Source organism: Corythoichthys intestinalis, chromosome 17, assembly GCF_030265065.1.
Source record: "Corythoichthys intestinalis isolate RoL2023-P3 chromosome 17, ASM3026506v1, whole genome shotgun sequence".
Lineage (NCBI taxonomy): Eukaryota > Metazoa > Chordata > Actinopteri > Syngnathiformes > Syngnathidae > Corythoichthys > Corythoichthys intestinalis.
The window spans coordinates 17,031,139-17,056,643 of NC_080411.1; the positions used below are offsets into that span (position 1 = coordinate 17,031,139).

The 25,505-nt window shown below is 38.0% G+C and overlaps 1 protein-coding gene across 1 annotated transcript in view; it reads right to left on the minus strand.

The window, feature by feature from the left end:
* The window catches only part of btf3 (basic transcription factor 3), a 107,896-nt gene extending 83,242 nt beyond the window's left edge, over window positions 1–24,654 (minus strand). The window contains exon 1 of the mRNA XM_057818471.1: window positions 24,465–24,654. The gene's annotated coding sequence lies outside the window, so the exon portion shown is untranslated. The remainder of the gene's footprint in view (window positions 1–24,464) is intronic.
* Window positions 24,655–25,505: the final 851 nt, after the last annotated feature.

The following is a 25,505-nucleotide window of genomic DNA, read 5'->3' on the forward strand; positions in this document are numbered from 1 at the left end:
AGCTTCTAATTCTTGGCAGATCTGCTTTTTGGTGATTCTCAGTTGAATCTTCACCCTCCTGACCAATTTTCTCTCAGCAGCAGGTGATAGCTTGCGTTTTCTTACTGATCGTGGCAGACACAAAACAGTGCCATGCACTTTATACTTACAAACAATTGTTTGCACTGTTGCTCTTGGGACCTGCAGCTGCTTTGAAATGGCTCCAAGTGACTTTCCTGACTTGTTCAAGTCAATGATTCGCTTTTTCAGATCCATGTATGTATATTTTTGACCCAGCAGATTTGATCACTTTTTCTGTTAACCCATAATACAGTCATAAAAGAACCAAACTTTATGAATGTTTTTTGTGACAAAGAAGTATCTGTTCCAATCACTCTATCGGAGAAAAATCAGAGTTGTAGAAATAACTGGAAACTCAAGAGAGCCATGACATTATGTTCTTCACAAGTGTATGTAAGCTTTTGACCACAACTGTATGGTGATTTTTAAGAGGAACACTCTGCCGAAAGAAAAGTTGAGCTGCCGTGTTTGATGGAGACCTAGCCCAGCTTTTCAATTCAGATCCAGAAGATGAGGACTTTGATTGATTTGTAGATTGACTGAAATTGATGTGAGTACTTTGTTATATTCTTTAATAAATTACAATTGAACTCAGTTTTGTTCCTGCTGCCTTTGGAAAAAAAAAAATAGCGTGCATCCTAGCGCGCATGCGTGTGTTTTCCATGCACCCAATGATGCGGTGCGCCTTGTGTGTGTGTTGGTAAATGGTAAATTAGAAAACAATAGGCTTAATAGGCATCTGAAAAACATAACTATTTGGACAACTATAGTCTAAACCACACAATCTCGCAACTGTCAGAGTGGGGGGAAAAAAAAAAAAAAATCGCAAGTCGCACCTGAGTACACTGGTACCTCCACTTACGAACGTCTCTACATACATAATTTTCAGGTTAAGACACGGTTCGATGGGAAAATATAGCCTTTCCTTAGGAAAGAAAATTTCTGGAAACGAAAGGCAAAAATACAGTATGGTTGGTACTCGCAATTCCCAGAGTTTACTGAACTTATAGCTGCTCTGCCATTGGCTATTGCCTAGCATTGTTGGCATCCAATTGGCTAAGAGGGACCTCTACTGTATGTGTATGTGTGTATCCCCTTGATGGGGAAAAATATTACATTATGCCTTTGTGATGTATGATTGCTTCTGTGACCTAGATTGTAACAACTTCTATTGTTTTTTACCTTGAGTTTCATAGTTTGGAGGGAATCTCACGAGCTAACTTGTTTTGCACCGTAGCACGCGCTTGAGTCCCATAGTTAGGAGGGAATCTCACGAGATAACTTGTTTTGCACCCATAATATTTACCGTGGGAACACAACAACTGCTACCGGACGGCACAACCTAGGAACCACGCAAAGAAAAGCCCCTTTTTCGAGGGGCTGAACCAAAAGTAGCTTTGTCATTGGACGGGGCCGCGCCGCCTGGGAGCGGAGGTTGGCCGTCTCCGCCCCCGTGTGGCGCGTTCCTACAAAAACCGGGCATTTCCGGGCGACCAGTGAAGTCCGCCAGCGGGTAACGTACGGATCGCCTGGCTTTGTTCCTTCGCCGGCTTACCGGAGCGTTGGCTCCCGCTCATTTTTCACTGTAAGCGATTTTCATTGCTAACACCTGGTTGTGCTGTAACGGTAGCGCGGGGATTCTGGGATTGACAAACTCAAATTTAGCGTCATCGTTGCCATTTGTTATGCTTGTTTTTGATACTTGTTTGCCTGCTCTTGTGGGATTATAATCAATAAATCTCATTTATTCTGCATTTTCTAATCAATAAACATCGTCTATTGAGCAATAGTGTGCTGGTTGCTGACTCACCGCGAACCTGGAAATTTCGGAGAACACCCCTCTTCATTCGCCCCTCGTGTTCCGACAGCTTTACATGAGTGTACTAACTTTTATTCTTGTTTTTTTACATGATGCACAACTCTGATAATCAAATTGTAACATGTATTTGTTACATGTTTTGATGCATTTTTATGCATTATAAAAGATTTATGTCTGAATTTTGGAGGGCTTGGAATGGATTAGGGGATTTACACTGCTGGCCAAAAGTATTGGCACCCCTGCAGCTCTGTCAGATAATGCTCAATTTCTCCCAGAAACTGATTGCAATTACAAATGCTTTGGTAGTAATATCTTTGTGTATTTTGCTTGCAATTACAGAACACAAAAGAGAATAGGGTAAAAAAAAATGAAATCGTTATCATTTTACACAAAACTCCAAAAATAGGCCGGACAAAAGTATTGGCACCTTCAGCCTAATACTTGGTAGCACCACCTTTAGACAAAATAACTGCGAACAACCGCTTCCGGTATCCATCGATGAGTTTCTTACAATGCTCTGCTGGAATTTTAGACCATTCTTCTTTGTCCAACTGCTTCAGGTCTCTGAGATTTGAAGGGTGCTATTTTCAGATCTCTACTCAGGTGTTCTATGGGATTCAGGTCTGGACTCATTGCTGGCCACTTTGGAAGTCTTCAGTGCTTTCTCTCATACCATTTTCTAGTGCTTTTTGAAGTGTGTTTCGGGTCATTGTCCTGCTGGAAGACCAGTGACCTCTGAAGGAGACCCAGTTTTCTCACACTGGGCCCTACATTATGCTGCAAAATTTGTTGGTAGTCTTCAGACTTCATAATGCCCTTCACATGGTCAAGCAGTCCAGTGCAAGAGGTAGCAAAGCAACCCCAAAACATCAGGGAACCTTTGCCTTGTTTGACTGAGGGGATCGTGTTTTTTTCTTTGAATACCTTGTTTTTTTGTCCTTTGAACTATGTTGATGCCTTTTCCCAAAAAGTTCTACTTTTGTCTCATCTGACCAGAGAACATTCTTCCAAAACGTTTTGGCTTTCTCAGGTAAGTTTTGGCAAACTCCAACCTGGGCTTTGTATTTCTCTAGGTCAGAAGTGGGGTCTTCCTGGGTATCCCACCTTAGAGTCCCTTTTCATTCAGACGCCGACGGATAGTACGGGTTGTCACTGTTGTTTCCTTGGACTGCAGGACAGCTTGAACTTGTTTGGATGTTAGTCGAGGTTCTTTATCCACCAGCCGCACAATCTTTCGTTGAAATATCTCGACAATTTTTCCTTTCCGTCCACATCTAGGGAGGTTAGCCACAGTTCCATGGGCTTTACACATATTGATGATACTGCGCATGGTAGACACAGGAACATTCAGGTTTTTGGAGATGGACTTGTAGCCTTGAGATTGTCCATGCTTCCTATGCTTCTAGTTCTAGAGACCTATAAGAAAAGCATTTTGAGTCGCTGCTCACACCAGCTGTGATAACACATAATCACTTTTGCCACACACATAGCCACAACAAAATGTTCCCACAGCAAACAAATGCAAAAATGTCAGGGACATGACAAAGCCATAACCTTGTACGCCCTGAAATTAATCGAGCTGCTTGACTGGACTCTGAGTTACTAAACCCAGATTGTTGATTGTGTTATTGTCCAGTTTTGTGGCCATCTGATGTATGTACCATGTCTGAATGTGCATCTTTAGTTGTATGGGGGACGGGAAACTGATAAGCATATGCTTCCTCCCGTCCGCCTTTGTCTTCTTCTTCAGTTCCTTCGGGCAAATCATACCACATTTTATAATTGTAAATGATTGTCAATGATACCGATGATGATGACAACAAAATTTCATTCATTCCTCACAATTTTACAGTTCTTTGGTCTTCTTTCTTTTCTCCATGTGCAATGTGGTACACACAAGGACACAGGACAGAGGTTGAGTCAAGTTTAATCCATTTTAACTGGCTGTAAGTGTGATTTAGTTATTACCACCACCTGTTATGTGCCACAGGTAAGTAACAGGTGCTGTCAATTACACAAATTATAGAATCGTCACAATTTTTCAAAGGGTGCCAATACTTTTGTCTGGCCCATTTATGGAGTTTTGTGTAAAATGATAATGATTAATTTATTTTTTCCCATTCTCTTTTGTGTTTTTTTTTTTAAATTGCAAGCAAAATAAATGAAGATATTACTACCAAATCATTTGTAATTGCAATTGCAGGGGTGCCAATACTTTTGGCCAACAGTGTACATGGAAAACACGTCTCTACTCACAGAAATTTCCAATTTACGAAACTACGTCCAGAACCAATTTACTTCGGAAGTAGAGGTACCACTGTATAAAAGCAGGCCCAGCCAAACCATGAAAAATGTGTGACTCCCAAAAATACAGTATTTTGGTAATTAGACATTTTAGGTCAATTAGGAGGACCAAAATGAATTTTATTTGTAAAATGTCCGATTAACAAGAGAAGGAATTTGTCAAACAGTTTAATGTTGACATACAGTAAATATTATTTGATGATGTCACATCTATAAAAACAAATCATTGTATTTGGCATTTTTTAAAATTATGATGTAAATACTTCATTTATTTTATTTGAATATTTTTTAAATGATCTTTTGTTTTTCCAAAAGATTGAACCGATCAAATCTAGTTCAGGGATCTGGAAATTGCTTTTAAGGTTGAACCAACATACTTATTCCTTCTAGTTCAAATGGATCAGATGTCAATTGCCATTATTAGCACTGAAACCGCCAGTCCTCTTTGTCTATTTTGTAAAAATTTGTGTAATTTTTTGAATGAATCCCTCCCAATTTAGATGTATTTCTAATTATTTCTGTCTAATAAATTTGAACGGTCCCTTCAGATTTGAGGAAATTGCACCCAAGGATGAAGCACATTCACTCTCAGTGTCACATTGTAATAAACAAACAGCACGGGGGGGTGGGAATTTGGGGAAATGACATCATGCAAAAGTCCTAACATTTAAAAGATGCGGCTAAGAAAATAAGAGCGCAGAAGGGATGGCGTCACGCCACGCCACAAATCAAAACCGATATTGATAGGTCCCTTTGCGGCTTTCGCGGAAGGAAATAAATTACACGTCCTCTCGTGTTTGGAGCATTTTTTCGGGTTGTTTTGAAGGCGCTCGACACGCTGACGGATGCTCCCATATTGGCGGCGCCTAATTATGGTTTTTGCCAAGCCGAGGATCGCGCCGGATGAGTGTCGGTTAGCGCTGTGTCGACGGCTCGTAAGTCACGGCTAGAAGGCGGTGTCGCCCAGAAGGTGGTCCCGAAAAAAAAGAAAAGAAAAGCAAGAAACACTTGACAAAGGCTTTTGGTGACCGCAAAGAAATAAAAATTCTGAAAATAGCTCGCGGCTAGCAAATGAGGGAAAGACACAAACCGCACATTTGTGTCCTCTTTTTTCTTTTTTTTTGCATGACTAATGACAACACATTTGCTCCACTTATTTTTTTGGTTTTCGGGAAAAGATGTCTGAAATGATTTAGAATGACTCCATTTGATAGCAGAAATGACATCTCAAATTATTCATGATTATGTTAATTATTTATTACTATCTCAAATGAATTTTAGATTTTTTTTTTCTATTGATAATAAAACAAAAACTTTGAAAAAATGAGCTTTTTTACAATTGTTTGTTTTTTTAATAATGAAAAAATATATATATAACATCCACGAAAAAAAGAGGGAAATTTCATTTTTAATTAATTTTAAATTTATAAAACGGATCACTTACAACCCTCGCCATATAGTGCTGCGCATTCTGTCCCACTTTTATTTTGGTGAGCCGATGTATATACTCAATTCTTGAGTTATGGCTCATGTTAAACTTTCATTTCATTTCTGTATTTGATTAGGTCAATGCACGTTGATCAATACACAAGTAGTAAAAAGAAAAAAATTGTCAATATAAATATGCCTGAGTTAGCATAGTTGCTAAATTTCATCCGCCGGAGTTAGCATAGTTGCTAAATTTCATCCGCTATCTTAAGCCAGGGATTCTAAAACAATAGGATAAATAAGGTGTGTACTGTGTATATTTTTAATAAAATGAGATAATAAATGAAACTTTTCTCAATCTATAGTCCCTCGGGCCCCTCATCTGACCAATATTTCATCCAGGTTTTCCTCCTTTTGACATTTGGACCAGCAAGCAACCGTCACACACTGTCCAAATATCTTCTGATACTAGCAAATCATCTTAACTGTGTGTGTGGGTGTGTGTGTGTGTGTGTTTGGATACGTGACATCAACATCGCGTCCGTCTCCTCTAAATGTTTCAAAATGAGCTCTAATGCAGTCGGGCTGCCTGTGTTTTCCCAGCTGCTGAACAAATAAGCGCTGCGCCTCCACCAAGGCCCATCAAAGCAAATACCAGCGGGGCCCCGTTGTTTCAACGCATGTTTCCATGCCAGTGACGGCGATAGACGTCCAATCCATTTGGACCGTCTCCCCAGCGGCGCAACTACACGTTGAGCAGCGAATGCGCCGCATATGGGCGCGAGCCGACAGGGGGCGCCGTCACAAGGAATCCCCCCAATCACTCCTGGTCCCAGCCAAAATTACTCACACTCCGATTTTGCCAACAAATTTGATTTGCGATATTTGCCGGCAGCTGTGAGCAGTCCCATTTGGGCCCTTGTTTGTGTTAAATATGCGCGCCAGTGATGAAAGTGAAGAGAGAGAGGTCACTGCTACACTCAGGTTGGGTTGCTGAATCAATAATATTACAAAGTGTCTAGCGTTAGATTGTGTTGTGTGTTGTTAGTAGAGGCATAGGCGAAGTTTGACTTTTGGGGGGGGGGGGGGGGGCACACAACATGTTGATGACCCCAAAACTCAGTGTCAGCAATAAAATTAGCTTACAAGAATATTTATAATAATGAGTTGAAAATTAGTGTTTTTTGTTTCCCATCATTCTTGAGGGGAATTCTAAATCATGCTGCTTAGGACAGCTATACTTTTCGCCAAGATCGTCATTCATTGAATATGGTACTCCCGCCGGTGTCGTGCCAATGTAGTTACCCCAGTCAAAAATTGTATCCCCTGGGCGGAGCCATATGGAGGTAGATTTGTGTCTTCATATTTGATCCGAAAAAAAGTTGCTTCAATCAAAAATTAAAAAAAAAAACAAAAAAATATGTCAATCAATAATATAGTCTCAATTTTTAAAAAAGTCACTTCAATCAAAAAAAAAAAATGTGTTTGAATGCAAAAATAAATTTGAAACTCAAAAAAATGCAATTGAAAGCTATTTTTCTTTGGATTTTTTAAATTATTTTTATCATTATTATTATTTTTTTTTTTTGTTTTTTTTTTTTTTTTGATTAAAGTCATTATTTTTTTGGGTTGAAGCAACTTTTTGATTGAAGTAATGTTGTTTTGCGTTTGGACCACATTTTCCCTAGGACATTTGTGTCTTTATTATTCAATCAAAAAATAAGTTGCTTCAAAAAATATATATATATTTACAAAAGAAAAATCACTTCAATCAAAAAAAAAAAAAGAAAAGAAAAATTTCAATCATAGAAAAAAAGTTATTGAATGCGAAAAAATATGAGACTCAAATATTTGCATTTGAACACTTAAATTTTCATTTAAAAAAATTCTTTGATTTTAGCAATTCTTTTGTGTCACATTTGTGTCTCAATCATTCAATCCCTCAAAAAGTTGCTTCAATCAAAAAAATATATTTTCATACAAAGAAAAAAAAATCATTTGAAAAATAAAAATGTCCTCCCCTAATTTTTTGTTTTTGTTTTTTGAAAATAATATGCAAAGCAAATGACTGTCTAAGGTGCTCGTCACATGATCTTTTCGAAAAATCTTTTTGACCCATTTTATAAATGTCTTACGTCAATCATTTTTGTTGTCTGTTTTATTACTTTACAACTTTTATATATATAGGAACGTCAGTGACATCCAGTGACACATTTTGGCCCACCAGGGGGGCCTGGACCCCCTTCCCCCCCTTAAACTCCGCTTATGAGCAGAGGTGCGTACTAACGCGTTACATTTACTTGAATACTTATTTGAAAAAAACTTCTAAGAGTAGTTTTACTAAGCCATATTTTTACTTGAGTAGATTTGTGAAGAAATGCTACTCTTACTCCACTACTTTGGGCTACACTATTGGTTACTTTTTTCCTCTTTATTCATCACATTAATTCTTTTTTGCCAGAGTCGCCAACAGGGGCTCTACCGATTTCACCAATGAGACGTCCCAACAACAATCACAGCACCGATTTCAACTTCTCTCCCAGTTTTTATTTGGCACCGATTGACCACGGAAAACTGGAGATATGATCCTTTTAGTTTCATAATAGGATAGCTGTTTTCTCCACATGAGGGCACTCATGCTCTTTGGATGAATAATGTTTAATTCCTGTATTTTTTTCTCTCGCCGGAATTCAATGATTTTTTTTTTTTTTTTTTTTTTTTTTTTTTTTTTTAAATATCTTTGGCTTAATGTGGTTACGAAATAGGTTATAGATAACTTTGTGCTTTTTTACCTCTACTTGAGTACATTGTTTTGGATGACTACTCTTACTTTTACTTGAGTATTATTTTGAGGTAACACTACTCTAACTTGAGTAAAATATTTGGCTTCTCTACCCACCTCTGGTTGCCAGATCCAGTGTGCCTCCGTCAATGGTGAGTACTTAATTCCATTTGTATTGTTTGTATACTTATAGCACAGAGTGCTAAGCTAGTTAGCGATTATGCTAATCAGTGTCTTAAGTATCCGTTTGTATTGTGTTTTCGAGAAACATATTCGCACTTGAGTTACTATTAATAAAGTTGTCTCAATTCTTTTATAAATACACCACACACACAAACCCATTCGTATAAGTCTCCCTTGAACACAAACTCCCATTCAAACTGTAATTTGTCCCAGAGGAGAGAGTGCTTTGAAATTGGTTGCATTTATTAACAACTGTTTGATAAAGAAAACTGATTCATTACAGTCTACCGCCTCATTCGATTTTGTTGTATAGTTTGTTTAAAGAAAATAAATGAGTCATTGACACAATTTTTATCAGCGCTTTGCCAACAAGAAAAAAGAACGTCAACCTTTTTTTTTTTATTTGAATGAACAGGACTTTTGTCTGATTTGTGTACTGAGAAATTATTTTTATGTTTTATACATTTATTAAAAACTATGTACTTAAAACAGTGCAGTTGTAGACTACAGTTCAGTCAGGAAGGTGTAATAAAATATTTTTGAAGGAAATAGTCCTCCATTTTGTTTTCATTGTTCCTTACAACATGCCTAAAACAACCTCAAGTGAAATTGTGAAGTTACCGTAATTTTCACACTATAAGGCGCACCTGACTATAAGCCGCCACCTACCAAATTTGACACCAAAACGTCATTTGTTCATAGATAAGCCGCACTGGACTATAAATCGCAGCTGTCCTCACTCTGTTATGAGATATTTACACCAAAAGATATTAACCGGTAACACTTTATTTGACAGCGGCATCAAATGACTGTCATCAGAACAAATGAACCACCATTGCTTCAAGAACCTTCATTTGGCCATCACTGCTACCTTGGGGGAGACAACCTCTGCTGCCAACTGCTGCCAACACTGTTGTTGTCCAACATGCCTCCTAGCATGCATTACAGCACTACAGATGTAAATAACAATCAAAAATCATGTTCCGTGCGAATTATTTCTTCAGTTACTGTTCTAGTTGTTTCATTAATTGCTAGTTATAGTATTTGGTAACACTTTATTTGACAGTGGCACCTTAAGACTGTCATTAGACAATCATAATTATGACCTGACATTGTCATAAGCATTAATAAATGCTTATAACAGATGTTATTTAGTGTTATCTGGCAAATTATCTTACTTTTGAATGGATGTAAAAGATCCGAGATGGACATAAATGGAGTTAGCGACGTAATTTTCCGGATGACACTTCATGACATCCGTCATAAGCATTCAGTAATGCCCATGATAGTGTCATGTTATAGTTATGACGGGCTTATGACACCGCTGTCAAATAAAGTGTTACCTATTAACCCCGTAATAAATCAACAAATAAACTGCACTGGACTATAAACCGCAGGATTCAAAATTAAGGAAAAAAGTAGCGGCTTATAGTCCGAAAATTACGGTAATTGAAAAAAGTGACATTTATCTGATTAAATTTATCGTTGGCCATCCAGTTATAATATTATCACATATTTATTAAGTCATGACGTTAGTCATCACGTTACAATGGGAATTTTTTCATATTCTATTTACTAATAAATTAATGGCGTTATAATGTGGAATTTCTCATGTTAAATTTTTTAAGTCATAACATTATAATGACATGAAATTCATAAAGTCATGTTATAAAAGGACATGAAATGTATCATTAGTCATCAAGTCCTTGAATTCATTGTTAATGTATCACGTTATAACATTAAATCTGTCATGTTAAAAGGTCAATTTTACCTTGTAGTGTACTACTCATAATATGAAATTTGTGACGTTACAATGTCAAATTTATTGTTAGCCATCAAGTGATAACATTAAATATAAGCATTATTGTATCATGCATTAGGTCATAATATTAGTCATCAGGTGAAAATGTTAAACTCGATGTCATTACGTGAAATTTATCACATTAAATAAAGACAAAAAGTTAATTTTCTCATCATATGTAAAAGTAACATGCTAAATTTAGCACATTAAAAGGTGACATTCATGACATTAAAAAGTTAACTTTATCACTTTATAACATGAAATTTATCATTAGTCATCAACTTCATCGTTTATCATGTTATAACAATAATTTTATCATGTTATGACATATTTATCATTCGTTCTTTAGTCATTAACTTTAGTATTAAATTTATCACATCATAACATTAATTTTATCACGTTATGACATGAATATAGTCTTCAAGTCATTACCGTCATCGTTAAATTGCAAGTCATTACCGTCATCGTTAAGTTGATCACGTTTTAACATTAAATTAGTCATGTTAAAAGGTCTATTTTAAGACCTTTTAGCCTGAAATTTATTAACTCATAAAATGTCACTGACGGCAATAGACATCCAAGCCCTTTGAACTCTGTTTTCAGTGCGGTCCAATCCGGTTGGATGTCAATCACGGTCAATGGCTCGAATTCAGCAATGTCGTTACGAAGCTCTCCTCTGTGCTGTGCCGAATTTTGAGGGCATATTTTCTCGAGGGTGGGGGGGCGGCCTGCAAATGGTTAGCGTTCAATTTGTACGGGCCTCCCCGTCGGCGGGCCGCCCCAGATCACAGACTGAAAGTGAAAACACATGCCGCGGGTCAGGCGGATCACGGGACCACCGCGCCGCTCGCCAGAAGCCCGCGTGCGAAGCTGGCCTTTGAGTAAACACGGCCCGTCGCCGACGCGCCAAAAGCCGACGCGCCCGTCAAACAGCCTCGGCGTTATGGTCGCCGACACCTGCTGGATTCCTCGGGGCCTAATGTGTTTGTTTTCAATATCCCGAGGAAATGATTACGCCGAAGCGCGCTTAACCGCATAATAACGCGGAAAATTGTATTTGCGCAATCAATCAGGAGCGTTTAATGTCCTCCGCCGTGAGACTGGGATCAACGGCGGCCTGAGAAAGGGGGTGCCGTACATCTGTCCGAGGTGCTGTCAGCGGGTTGTCCAAACTACGGCCCAGTTTTATTGGTCCACAGCAGTGTTGTTTTTGGCAGCACTTTTGTATTTTGGAAAGTAATACTAATTAGTCTTAGTCTTATATTTTTGTCATCTAGTTTTTGTGGATGAAAACTCAAGGCTAATTTCATCTAGTTTTAGTCGACGTTTACTAAATATGTTTTCGTCTGTAAAATTAAAAAACGAAAAATAAAGTTTTCCCAACTATTTTGAATGAACATTGATAGACGAAAACATTTTGTAGCATCTATCTACAAGGACAACGCCAACTGGGTGATAACACACACTCAGCCGGAAAACTGTACATTATTTTAGTGCTGCAACGATTGATTAACTCGAGCAATTCGATTAGAAAAAAGATTCTAATTCAATTTTGCCGCTTCGGGTACTCGTTTAATTAAAGTGGTGTTGTAATGGTTTGTTTTGAAAGTGTTCTCATTTAGTTTTATTTATTTGGCCAGATACACTGCCCTCTAGTGGCAAAAGTATCACATAACTCATTTCACATGGCTGAATCCAGCTGCTTTTGTTTGAGCTCATGTTTTTTTAATGCATTCATAATTTAGTTTATTGGTACGGTACATTAAGCCGTTTTTTGTGGTAATATGTGTTTGAACCATTTGTTAAGAACATTATAAAATAAAATAAAAGTTTTATAGCATTTAAGTTAGTGGAATTTTGCTACGTAAGTTAGCTAATTGTTCTTTTGTTGCACTTAGATCCTCATTTATTATTAATTTTTTTCACACCGTTTGAGGCTCAGCTCAGGTTATTCTAATTATTTATGTTCCTTATCTGATTACTCAATTATTTGAACTAACTAGTTCATCGATTAATCGACTACTAAAGTAATCGATAGCTGTAGCCCTACATTATTTTCTATTAATTATACTCACCTGGATGCCACGAACTACATATAAAAAAGTTGTGCCAGAGTTTATAAAGACACTCGCCATTCGTTTGACTCAGCGGCATCGTTTGAATATAAAATTGACCGCAATTCTCATGCAAGGCAGGGAATGTTTTGAATGACCCCCCAAAATTACTGTTCACGCCAAAAGTTTTTTTTTTAAACATTTTTTTCAAAACGTGAGGAAAAGCGGCATGGAAAATGAATGAATGAATGTATGTAGTCATATATTCTTTATTATATTCACATAAATCATGCATTCAAAATTTCAGGAAAGGGCATAAAAGTTCAATAGAGAATTTGCCAAAAACTTATGTTTCCCCCCAAATTTGCCAAAAACTTTTCCGTTCATTTCTGAAGGGATGCCACTGACGGCCATGTATGTACTGTATGTCCTTCCATTCATTTTCTAGTTACCACAATTTCCTTCATTTTCAATGCCAGAAAAAAAATAGGTGGTTGAGATTGTTGACCAAAAACTTACCATTACAGCCCATGGACATTAAACTTGCGCCCAAGTAAGTTCATACCATTGACAACCATGCACGTCCATGCAATTGACATACAACCATGGACATCCATGCCATTGACAGCTATGTACGTCCTTGCCACTGACTGCCATGCATGTCAATTCTATTCATGCCAATGTACTAGGATTCCATTGACGCATATGTAAGTCGATGCCATTGATGGCCATGTACGTCAAAATATCAACAAGGAGTGACCCTTAAATGTCACCAAATCAACAAAAAGTACACCTGAGATCAACAAAAAGTGACTCCATGTGGTTTACATGTCAAAGCAAAGCTATCATCGCAATTTCTCCAGAAATTGCATTTTCAACTTATTATTAACTCGCTGCCATTGATGTCGACAAATGAACCAGAGTTGCCGCAAAAATGAGCTATTTTTTTATATATATATAAATATTTGGGGTAAAACCGCCCCCCACCAACAAAAAAAAAATTTGGGAAATGCTTTGTTATATTTGTTGGGATGCTTAAATAGATGTACGCCTTCAACACTAACAGGTTAGTTTTGACTTTTTATGGGTGTTTAAGTAAAAGGAAATTTTTCAAGCCCACCTCCATTTTTGAAAGGGTTCAAAGCAAGCATCTTTAAAAGAGAGAGGGAAAAAAAAACTTCATCTTTGCTGGACTGTTGCGAGTGTGCGGCCGTGTTTGTTCAGCTTTTATCGAGGAGAAGAAGTTGAAAAGAAGCCTTGTGTTGTTTTTGGGGGGGGCGGGGTTATTCCCTGGACGCGCTGCAATAACTCAGAATGGGATGATCCCAGATTACATTAAAGACTCTGTCAAGTGTTTAGTGAGATGACAGTGAAGCGCACAAGTGGGGGAAGGTTATAGAGGTCACTCATTGGCCGCCAACATGGGCGGAGTTTGACTTTTGGGGCAGGGGGAGCACAATACGTTGATGACCCCGAAACGCAGTGTCAGCAAAAATTTTTAATGAATAGAATATTTATAATAATAAGTTAAAGCTGCTTAGGCTATACTTTTTGCCAAGATTGTCATCCATTGAATATGGTACGCCCACTGGTGTCGTGCCAATGTAGTTACCCCAGTCTGGGTGGAGCCACTACACTGCACTGATTTTCTCGATTTCTGTGTTTTGGTGATGTAGTTATCTACGACGTTTTAAAACATGACGTATAAAAAATAAAAAAATTTAAAAACTTGTTTTTGTCGTATACCGTAACATACTTGCTGAACATTAAAAAAGGCAATGTTTCACTGTTTTAGTTGTAGGATGACCTAACTGTTCTTACTGTAATTCAAGTCCTGTATGGAGTTTCTCCAGTTTATTAAACGTTGATGTCCAAAACAGGGCCGGCCCAGGCCATTTGGGGGCCCTAAGCAAAATAATGCAAAGGGGCCCATATTTTCGGCCCACCATTTCGTCACAGTGTACTGTGAAACCCATACATGCAATCCAACCCATACGTCCATATTTTTTATATTAATCAGAATTTGTTGCACTGCATACTTCAAACTTCTCACCCCAAACGATTGTCAGTACTTACAGTAGATAGCATCAAACCTTTTTCTAAAAGAGGAAAGAAAGAAGTTAAGGAAGAACTTTAATTTTTTAAGCTTGTAATCAAGTCTCACAACTCACAAAAGTCAAGTAAAGTAAACTGTAGTAAACAAAATAGAACACAAATTAAACAATTGCCAGATTGGGGGCCCCCTAGTGGTCAGGGGCCCTAAGCAGCTGCATAGTCTGCGTATAGGCTGGGCCGGCCCTGGTACAAAATATACAACTGTGGTTCTCTTCTGGCTTCAATTAATTATTGGAAGTCGACAACCCTCATAACTAATGTGTTTGTGCAAGCTCCAGCAGCCAGGGGACACAATTTTCGACGGAGGTAACTACATTGACAAGACACCAGTGGCGCTGTTGTACAATTAGCGTCTTTAGTAAGGCAAACTGAAACTCCGCTCACCATTTTGACGGTGGTCTCTAGCATTTCACGGTCCACATTTTCAATCCTTGGTTCTTGCTCAGTAGTTGTTGCCTCTTTTGAAAGCTTAGGTTTGAAAAAAAAATACGTACAGTGGGGCAAATAAGTATTTAGTCAACCACTAATTCTGCAAGTTCTCCCACTTGAAAATATTAGAGAGGCCTGCAATTGTCAACATGGTTAAACTTCAACCATGAGAGACAATGTGGGAAAAAAAACCAAAAAATCACATTGTTTGGTTTTTAAACAATTTATTTACAAATCATGGTAGAAAATAAGTACTTGGTCAATACCAAAAGTTTATCTCAATACTTTGTTATGTAACCTCTGTTGGCAATAACGGAGGCAAAACGTTTTCTGTAACTCTTCACAAGCTTTTCCACACACTGTTGCTGGTATTTTGGCCCATTCCTCCATACAGATCTCCTCTGGAGCAGTGATGTTTTGGGGCTGTCGTTGGGCAACACGGACTTTCAACTCCCTCCACATATTTTCAATGGGGTTGAGACCTGGAGACTGGCTAGGCCACTCCAGGACCTTGAAAAGCTTCTTACGAAGCCACTCCTTTGTTGCCCTGGCTGAGTGTTTGGGATCATTGTCATGCTGAAAGACCCAGCTACGTCTCATCTTCAATCCCCTTGCTGATGGAAGGAGATTTTCACTCAAAATCTTATGATACATGGCCCCATTCATTCTTTCCTTTACACAGATCAGTCGTCCTGATCCCAATGCAGAAAAACAGCCCCATAGCATGATGTTTCCACCCCCATGCTTCACAGTGGGTATGGTGCAATTCAGTATTCTTTTTCCTCCAAACAAGAGAACCTGTGTTTCTACCAAAAAGTTCTATTTTGGTTTCATCTGACCATAACACATTCTCCTAGTCCTCTTCTGGATCATCCAAATGCTCTCTAGCGAACCGCAGACGGGCCTGGACGTGTACTTTCTTCAGCAGGGGGACACGTCTCGCAGTGCACGATTTGAGTCCCTGGCGGCCCAATGTGTTACTGATGGTAGCCTTTGTTACTGTGCTCCCAGCTCTCTGTAGGTCATTCACTAGGGCTCCCCGTGTGGTTCTGGGATTTTTGCTTCCCGTTCTTGTTATCATTTTGACGCCACGGGGTGAGGAGGGAGTTGAAAGGCCATGTTGCCCAACAGCAGCCCCAAAACATCACTGCTCTAAAGGAGATATGCATGGAGGAATGGGCCAAAATACCAGTAACAGTGTGAAAAGCTTATGAAGATTTACAGATATAAAGTTTGGCCTCCGTTATTGCCAACAAAGGGTACATAACAAAGTATTGAGATGAACTTTTGGTGTTGACCAAATACTTATTTTCCACCGTGATTTGCAGATAAATTCTTTAAAAATCAAACAATGTGATTTTCTGTTATTTTTTTTCCACATTCTGTCTCTCATGGTTGAGGTTTACCAATGTTGACAATTACAGGCCTCTCTAATATTTTCAAGTGGGAGAACTTGCACAATTAGTGGTTGACTAAATACTTATTTGCCCCACTGTATATCCATCTTGCCTTTTCGGTCCTCGGGTGGTTTTGGCTAAGCAAAGCAAATGACCGTCTAAGGTGCTAGTCACATAATCTGTTCGAAAAATAATTTTGACCCATTATAAAAATGTTTTTTCGTTTATTTCATTCATTTTTGTTTTTTGTTTTATAGCTTGACAACTTTTATAGACAATATTTTACCGGAAAATTCTTAATTTTAAAATCATATACTGAATAGGAAAGTCAATTACATTCAATGACACTTTTTGGCCGGATAAAGACGTCTAATCAATTTGGACATCAATGCTCGTCAATGGCGGCCAATGAGTGAAACGTCAAGCAAACCAGTAAAAATCTCAGTGTATGAAGAAAAACGTCATCGGGCTACATGGAAATTTCATGTTTTTTTTTAAACATGCTGCATGTGACAATCGTAAATTTAACATTCAAGTCATGAAATTATAACGTGAAAATATTATATCTTAAAATAATTATGTCAAATTTATCGGTAAATCAAGTCATCATCAAGTTGGCCTTGATGTTTCCATCAGTCCAGCTTTCGCCCGCTGGCGTGACGCCCCAAAACTCGCCAGCACTGACGATTTCGGGTGGAGTGAGGGGGTTTGGCCACACTAAACCTCACAGTTGCTAACCGTCATATGCTATTGTTTAGCCACAACTGGATTCATTACCTTATTGCTATTCATCCTTCACACAGCCGCTAGAAACAGAAATGTTGTTTAATCCATCTGCAGGCGACCGGGAGATTGATTTTTGATTGATTGATGATTTTACAACACCGTGCAGGTGTGCGCTGGTCTTCATGGGAAACGCTGTCTTCCTTAAGGCTTTTGTCCGCTGGTATCGCTAAAATCGACCAAAACTGAACAGTTACCAAGTGTTGCTTTAAGGTTTAACCTTTTGATCCTGAAGTTGTTCTCAAGTCAATGTACCTCTTTAACAGTTGTTTAAAAATATTTCTATACATTCACATAATTGAATAATTTATTTTGTTTCTCGAGTTCAAGCAAATGTTAATGTTCAAATTGCGCAGTGGCTGACAATTCTCTAAAATAGTTTTTCAGAGTCCAAACTTTCTTGTTTTTGATGAGCAGAATTTTAGCTTCCTGATGATTCAATTATCTTTTTCTCAGCCCGCGACACGCTTTCCAAACCCTCAGCTGTTTCGCATTAACGCGGGCCGCCATCTTGTAAACTACGCTCCGTTTACTCAGCCTGGCTTTCATTGCAGACATTTTGCACGCTTTTACCATTTGTTTGCTTTAGTGAGCCGCGAGGTGAGCGAGGTTAAACGCGGCACATAATCCACGCCGTCTCTTTAAGAGTCGGCGAGACGCATTCTTGCCGCTGCTTCTTTTTTTTTCTGCTTTGGAAGTGGAAAACAAGCACGTGAGCAAAAGTCTTCAACTTTTGAAAAAATGTCTTTTAGCCGCAAAAATGTCAGACAAATCATCAAAACTTGGGTCAAAAAATGAAATATGAGATTTCCGCCTGTTCTGATTGTGGTTTTGAGTAGCTTTCCAGAACTCCAAAGATATTTGCATTGGAATTGGCCAAGTCATGGTATTTTTTTCTGGTTTATCAAATTTGGGGAACTTCAAGATCAGACAAATTATGATCGATATGTTTACAAAAAGCACACTCAAACAGAACCCGAAAGCTTCTGAAGTGAGCGTGTTTACTCATAGATCATTTACATATTATCCCAAAAGGTGATGAGAGGTACACGATTAATCGATTAAACTCGAGTAATTCGATTAGAAAAAAATAAGCTTCGAATCAAATTTAGCTTCTTCAGCGATCCATCTAATTAGAGTGGCGTTGTAAGGGTTTGTTTTGAAAGTGTTTGCTCTTCGTTTTATTGATCTGGGTGGATACACTGCCCTCTAGTGACAACAGTGAATATGACATAACTCGTTTAACATGGCCAAATCCAACTGCTTGCTATGAAGGTCAACATAAGGTTGCAAGTTTTTGTCTGAGCTAATATTTTTGTTGATGTATTCGTAATTTAGCTCCTAAAGTTTATTCTGCAACACATTAAATGTTCCTAATCCGATGACACGATTATTTGAACAAACTAAATGATAAATTAATTGATTACTAAGATAATCGATAGCTGCAGTCCTAATACACTTCTGTAAATACTGCACTAATTAGTGCACTCGAGAAAGCCACACCAGCAATATTTCATTTAAAAAAATCTGAAAACACACCTAAAGACCTGACAAAAGCCTCAGGTGTCTATTTTATAATATGAGATATTTACATACTTTGCAAAAAGATCGGATTGATCAAAAAACATTTTATTCACCAATTATATATCCTCGAAATGATGAGTTGCATCCTAGCTTCCCAGATCGCAAACCGACGTTAAAATTATGTTGAATCAACATTCCGCTGTTAATCTTATACCCATAAGCGTAGTTTAAGGCGGGGCCAGGGGGGTCAGGTCCCCCAGTGGCCGAAAAGTGTCATTGCATGTAATTTACTTTATTATATATGATTTTAAAATTAAGAATTTTCCGGTAAAATATTGTCTATAAAAGCTGTAAAGCCACAAACCACAGAAATGAATGAAATGAAAAAAAAAATTATAACGTGTCAAAATTATTTTTCGAACAAATCATGTCACTATTGTGATGATATGAGGAAATCGTATCTGCCTGTTCGATTAGTAATGTCTGCTCGTCACAGCACATGGAAGCAGGGCCGGCCCAGCCTATACGCAGACTATGCAGCTGCTTAGGGCCCGTGACCACTAGGGGGCCCCCAATCTGGCAATTGTTTAATTTATATTCTATTTTGTTTACTGCAGTTTGCTTTATTTGACTTTTGTGAGTTTTGATACTTGATTACAAGCTTAAAAAAACAAAAGTTCTTCCTTAACTTCTTTCTTTCCTCTTTTAGAAAAAGGTTTGGTGCTATCTACTGTAAGTACTGACAATCATTTGGGGTGAGAAGTTTGAAGTATGCAGTGCAACAAAATCTGATTAATATACAAAATATGGACGTATGGATTGGATTGCATGTATGGGTTTCACAGTACACTGTGACGAAATGGTGGGCCAAAAATATGGGCCCGTTTGCATTTTTTTGCTTAGGGCCCCCAAATGGCCTAGGCCGGCCCTGCATGGAAGTCAAAAATACGCACGCAGCGAGCTCGAGACAGCTGATAAAAAGCCCGCCAGTGGACCTTTAATGTTGATGCCTCTCTTTTGTTCTGTAACTAAAGATCTGTCAGTAAAAAACGTCAACTCTTTCAGGAAGTTGTTTTATTCAAGAAACCCGCAAAGTAACACAACTAGCACCTTAGACGGTCATTTGCTTTGCTTAGCCAAAACCACCTGAGGAACGAAGAGGCAAAATGGATATACAGTGCCCTCCATAATTATTGGCACCCCTGAAAAAGATTTTTAGCTTCTAATATTTTTTTTATTCAAATAATATGGGACCTTAATGGAAAAAAAGAGAAAAATCCAACCTTCTATAGAAGTGCATTCATTCAGTGGGGAAAAATCCCACATAAAGAAAAAAATATTTGACATCAAATAATGTGTGTCACAATTATTAAGCTCAATCTTGGTCTCACACAAAAATACACACGGTCCCAGGCTTCAACTGGGACCGTGTGCTTTGGTCAGATGAGACCAAGATTGAGCTTTTTGGCAACAAACACTAAGTGGGTCTGGCGTGCCACGAAAGATGCGCATACCGAAAAGCACCTCATACCCACTGTGAAGTATGGGGGTGGGTCAGTGATGCTGTGGGGCTGTTTCGCTTCCAAAGGCCCTGGGAACCTTGTTAGGGTGCAAGGCATCATGAATGCTTTGAAATACAAGGACATTTTAAATCAAAATCTGTTGCCCTCTGCCCGAAAGCTGAAGATGGGTCGTCATTGGGTCTTTCAGCAAGACAATGACCCTAAACATATGGCCAAATCGACACAGAAATGGTTCACCATACACAAAATCAAGCTTCTCCCATGGCCATCTCAGTCCCCAGACCTTGTTTTGTTGGCAAAAGGGGGTTGTACAAAGTATTAACACCAGGGGTGCTAATAATTGTGACACACATTATTTGATGTCAAATCCTTTTTTCTTTATGTGGGATTTTTTCCCCACTTAATGAATGCACTTGTATTGAAGGTTCGATTTTTTCTCTTTTTTTCCATTAAGGTCCCATATCATTTTAATTTAAAAAAAATTATTAGAAGCTAAAAAACACATCTTTTTCAGGGGCGCCAATAATTATGGAGGGCACTGTACAATTTTTTTTTCAAATCTAAGCTTTCAAAAGCGACAACAACTACTGAACAAGAACCAAGGATTGAAAATGTGGACCATGAAAAGCCAGAGAGCACCGCTAAAATGGTGAGCGGCGTTTCAATTTGCCCCACTATAGACGCTAATTGTACAACAGAGCCACCACCGGTGTTCTGCCAAATTTTGCACCCTTATAATATTTTGTTCCCAAAGCTGTTGTGGCGGTGAATAACCTCTCTTTTACATTCAGTTTGACTCTCAATGTTATCCACAGGTGCTAAATAAACAAGTAACATCGTAAACATACATGTTCAACACAAATATAGCGTAAATTAATGCTTAACTACACGGCGAAGACGTAAACAATGAGGGAGCGGCGTGCAGTTCTTGTGTGCAGCCAACATGGCAGGATGTGTCTGAGGAGAACTTTTCTATATGTCCGTCCATGATCAAACGTAAGTAAATATTCCTTTATTTAAAGAAAGTTTGCAGTGTTTATTTTGTAACCGCTGTATTTGCTGCCATTTTTAACACAAAAATGCCATTTCTGATGGGGTGCAAAATTTGACTAAACACAGGCGAGCATACCATATTCAATGAATGACAATCTTGGTAAAGTATAGCTGTCCTGAGCAGCCTGATTTATAATTCCCCTCAAAAATGATGGGAAACAAAAAATGCTTATTTTCAAGTTATTATTATAAATATTGTTGTAAGTTCATTTTATTGCTGACACTGCATTTCGGGGTCATCAACATGTTGTGCCCCCCCTTTCCCAAAAGTCTCCACCTATGCTTATACCATTGAATCAACGTTGACACTCGACGTTGATTTGTCATCACTTTTACACCCTTGACTAATGTCGGTCCAACATTGAAATCCTTACAAAAACTAAACGTCATTTCGATTATCAATAATATTGGAACAACGCTGAATCAGTGTTATGTTTTCCTTCATTTTCAACCATGATGCTATTAATGCTTTCAAATATGCCCATATTTTGAGGTCCTGCTTTATTTACAGACAGATGAAACACCTAGGCTGAATATTATCCGTGATAATATTTAATCCGGCATTCACAGTTAATTCATATCAAGGAATTCAAGAGGTTATCATGGGTTAGTTTAACATATTTCAGTATTTTATGGTGACGTGAGTTTCCCAATCAATCTCAAACCAAATTAGGGCTACATATGGGAATGGAGCAAGCTAGGTAGCTAGCTAGCTACGATGGAAAAATGACCACACTGTTGCGGTGTTCAATAAATTAATTTAGACAAAGCTCGATTGGGTCATATCTAGTGATAATATAACTTTAACTGGAAAAAGAATTACGTTTGCCCGAACCAAGTTCTACTTAGCTAACATTCAGGCTAAGTAAGTCTTCGCTTGTATGCCAATCACAGAAAATGCACAGTTTCTTACAATTTCGGCAACTTTGTCACGTTGTGTCAGGCAAACCGTTTTATATACAACTTTGATGACAAATGCAATTTAATCTACTGTAAGACATCATTGCTGATAAAGGCTCTGAAGAAAAGCAACAGGCTTACTTTTAAATATGGCTATCCTTGAATGAGCTGTTTCCAGTGGAGCTCGGTTGAAGTGATATGCTGTCTTCCCGCTCAACCATGAACACAACTATTTTTTGACCGTAACTCCCGCTCATCCATCATCCGATGACTTTTCAATCAAATTTCCCGGGGCAATCAAAAATCCACTATTCGTCAACAATATTCCATCAACTATAAAACAATGTTAACCTGATAATGCTGTTTCAACGTCACTGTCAGGTATCATCAGTATTTGCAACGTTGATTCAACTTGTATATTGTCGAAAATTTCAATGTCAACCATCCTGATGATTTTGATTGAAAATCAACGTTTATTCAACGTCAGTCTGCTATCTAGGATGAAACCACAAAAATATTTACGTTTAAATAACCAGGTCACTACATTTACCATACCTGTCAAGTTGTACAGCAGGGGTCCCCAAACTACGGCCCCCGGGCGGATACGGCCCGCCTCCACATTTGGTCCGCCCCCACCCCCTTTTTTTTTTTTTTTTCAAATTTTTTTACTTGTGTTATTTATTTCCTGGCTTTTTCTGTGAAGAACCCAGAGAGGGTTATTTGGTTATTATTTATTATTTATTTATTTATTATTTGGTTATTAATAGAGTTATTATATATTATATTATTTATATTATATTTATTTTATTTACTTTTGTTCCGTGAAGAATTCAGAAAGGGTTATTTGATTGTTGCTTTCTGAAAAACAATAAATATTTACATTTAGGCACGCCTGCAATCGTCACACTTTTTCTGTTACAAACTAACCCCGGCCCCTCATCAGAGAAGGGAAGAGTTATGTGGCCCTCACAGGAAAAAGTTTGGGGACCCCTGTTGTACGGTTTCGGTGTAATGTGTACAAGTGAGCACTGATTTTTAAATGTGTACGCCGTACGTTCAAAATCTGTACGTTTTCCGTGCAGTATGGTTTTTTTTCTCCATTCGGATTTTGTTACCGTTTCAGCGACGAGACAATGTGTGTTACTACGTTGGTTGAATGACGCGCGTAAAGTCAGAGACACTGAGAGTGTTGTGACGCCTTAGCAAACGCGATGCTACGCTAGATGGCTCCAATATTTTCTGACTGTAGCCGACAGCCTACAATCTACGCCTACTATAGAACTACATGCCAAATGACAGACGGCGGCGTTAATAAACAGCCGCCATTTTGAAGCAGTAGACGTCTCAGAAAGGCTCTGTTGTAGTGAACCTTCCTAGCGAATTTAGGTAACTTTTTATCTAAAATACTCTTAAATCGGCAAAATCTTGACTTGAATCCATCTTTAAATGATGAAACAGTTTTAAAACTTTAACATGTCGAAGTAGACAGAAGGGAACTAATGCAAAAACGGTAGCAATTTAAACAACTTTTACAGTTGATTCACAACATTAAATGATTTCCAAACATAGCAAAGGTTACTATTTTTATTTTTTTTTGAATGAAAAAAAAAAACATGAAAGGTAAAACCAGTTACTTTGCCAAGTAACTAATTATTCTTACATTCAGTTAACTGAGTTACTAAACTCACTTTTTGGGAGAAGTAATTCGTAACTGTAAATTAATTATTTTTTAAAAGTAAGATCAACAACACTGGTCATAAAGATGAAGTCTGCAGAATGGAAAGTGACGAAAGCGGAGATTTTATTCTGCCAATTTGTTGCCGAACACAATTTGCCCGTAACTATTGCTCATCACTTCTCAGAATTAGCAAAAGAAATGTTCCCTGACTCAAAGATTGCATCGGTGAATTAATTTTATCAATAAACTATTTATAATTGGACACACTAATGAATTACCTTCAAGTCAAACTGAATTGCGAGCTGAAGTGCCATGAAGTGCAGCCATCAAGACATGATAGAAATTGCCAAAAGTGCTACATATAATTATAAGAAATGTCACTGTAAAATTTTAGTAATCATGATGTAGCTGAAGATATTGTTCTTTCATTGCACCAGGTTGTATGTTACAATATTACCAATAAATTCCTATTATTTTTAAGTTTTATTTTTGTTTCATATTGCACGCTATATACAACGTTGCAAGATTAGCCACCAATTTGTAAGGGCATACGTCACTATTTGTAAGATAGCCAACACCCTCGGGTTGACAGGTATGAGTTACTAGGAAGAGAAAAATAAAGTCCACTAACCTCAACTTCTTAGATTGCTGGGGACGGAAACCTCATCAATTCCCAAATGCAGTTGATGGTCTCGAGGCTAGTGGCTGTTAGTGCTGGCACTTTACAGCAGCTTTGTGTCCAATCTCTGTAGTGTCAACTTTGGAATTTCTGTAGTGATTAAAAATGTTTAATTAAAAAAAAAAATATCGAAACTGTAAAAATCCAAGGCTTGGGAAACAGATAAAAGTAACAAACAATACCCAAGGATTTAAAACTGACTATGAGTGAACACAAAGAGCACGGACAGGGACAGTGCAGGACGTGACAAACAAACAAGCAGACAGAAGAGACAACAAGGAACACCTGGGCATGACACAAGCGGGATTAAGAAGCTGATTGGCGGACATGTGGGAGGATTGCACAAGAACAGGTGGAAAGAAAACCTAAACAGACAAGACAGGAGAGGCAAAAAAACAATCCTTCAAGACAAAACCCAGATGTGAAACATTTAACGAACGCCACTAGCAGTGTGCTAGCAAAGCAGCTTTGACTTAGCAAACTGTGAGCATCTTTTTTTGGCAGGGGGTTAGCCTTAAATGGTTCTATTGTAGTGGCACCAAGGCCTTTTTTTTCTTTTTTAAATTATTATTGTTTAATTGATTAGGACATTGCACATTAATCAACATGTAAGCCCAAAGTGTCAATGTTTTAGCATGGCTGCTATTTTCCATTGTCCTAAGGTAGCACAAGGACATACAAACAAAATAGCCTTGGGACTGCTATCTTCAAAACAAAGCTAAAAGTGTTGGACACTTACCGTAATTTCTGGACTATAATCCGCTACTTTTTGTTCCCTCATTTTGAATCCTGCGGCTTATAGTCCAACGCGACTTATTTGTTGATTTACTTGGGTTAATAGTAGGGCTGTCATACGATTAAAATTTTTAATCGAGTTAATTACAGCTTAAAAATTAATTAATCGTAATTAATCGCAATTAATCGCAATTCAAACCATCTATAAAATATGCCATATTTTTCTGTAAATTATTGTTGGAATGGAAAGATAAGACA